This window comes from Mustelus asterias, unplaced genomic scaffold (assembly GCF_964213995.1).
Source record: "Mustelus asterias unplaced genomic scaffold, sMusAst1.hap1.1 HAP1_SCAFFOLD_76, whole genome shotgun sequence".
In the NCBI taxonomy this organism is placed as follows: domain Eukaryota; kingdom Metazoa; phylum Chordata; class Chondrichthyes; order Carcharhiniformes; family Triakidae; genus Mustelus; species Mustelus asterias.
In genome coordinates, this window is record NW_027590135.1 from 866,603 (window position 1) to 867,892 (window position 1,290).

General features: G+C 49.5%; 1 non-coding gene across 1 annotated transcript; it reads right to left on the reverse strand.

The window, feature by feature from the left end:
• Nucleotides 1–209: 209 nt before the first annotated feature.
• On the reverse strand, nucleotides 210–281 carry trnae-cuc (transfer RNA glutamic acid (anticodon CUC)). Its single transcript has one exon. It is a non-coding gene; the product is annotated as a tRNA-Glu (tRNA).
• Between the last annotated feature and the right edge of the window lie 1,009 nt (nucleotides 282–1,290).

Consider the following 1,290-nt stretch of genomic DNA (forward strand, 5'->3'; position numbering starts at 1 on the left):
ATTTCGCCACCGCCTTCTATCCCAAAACTTTGCTCGGGTAAATGATGTAGACGCTGACAGGTGGGCCACTTATCAGCATGACTTGACACCCCAAATACAGTTGGTAGTTCAACAAACATTTGAATTATTGCAAAACAGACGTTCCAAAAATAAGATCTCTTTCAAAGCCCAATGTGGAGTGATCAGTTGCTCTGGGAATGAACACAACATTCCCTGACCGGAATTCGAACCCGGGACGCGGCGGTGAGAGCGCCGAATCCTAACCACCAGACCATCAGGGAGCACACAAGACACGTTCGGAATGATCAGGCAGCAGTGTCACTTTCTATTCGGGGAAGACATCAGCAGTGTCGGTCATTCAGCCTCCCATCTTCGGCTCAGCATTCTCCAAGGCGACCTTCATGACACATGACAACGCAGAATTTCCGAGCAGAAACTGACAGGAAAGTTCCACATACTTGGCTTTAGGTTGCACGACTCATACCTCCGTTCACCTGGTGGAGGGGCAGCAATCCGACATCTCGTGATTCCAAATAAACCCTGTTGGATTTTAAGCTGTTTTTCTGAGACTTCTTACAGTAACCCCGCCAATCCAACGCCGGCATGCCCACATCAGAGGTGAGTAAAAAGTTGTTGAATTGAAAGAAGGTTGATCTGCAGCCACGAGAAATGCCCAAGGCATGGAAAGAATCGCATTTTGGAAAGCATTTTGACTTGAGAGTCATTTTATTGACATTAAAATGCTGGCGATCTCAAACGTACAACGTCAGGTACCGAAATTGAGATAAACTCCCCGTCGGGGAAGTGAACCCCGGTCTCCCGCGTGACAGGCGGAGATAGTAACCACTATACTAACGAGGGAACAATGCTCCGCGCCGGCGGGCGCGTTGAGCTCAGGTACGCATTGCACATTTGTTGCCGAAGGACGACAGAACTGTGCCGAGATGTGTTATTTTAGCCGGGAATCGAACCCAGGTCCCTGGAGCTGTGAAGTAGCAGTGCTAACCACTGTGCTACCGTACTGACTTAGTACATGACCCCTCTAAGTTGTCTACCCTCTGCACCGCAGTAATATGCTCCCTAACTAATAGCGCTACTCCCCCACCTTTTCTAGCCCCTCCTCTGTCTCGCCTAAAACAGGTATACCCCGGAATATTCAGCTACCAATCCTGTCCTTCTTTTAACCAAGTCTCCGTCACCGCAACCGCATCCAAATTCCGCGTCAGCATTAAGGCCCTAAGTTCGTCTGTCTTACCCGTTACGCTCCTCGCATTGAAGCAGATGCACTCC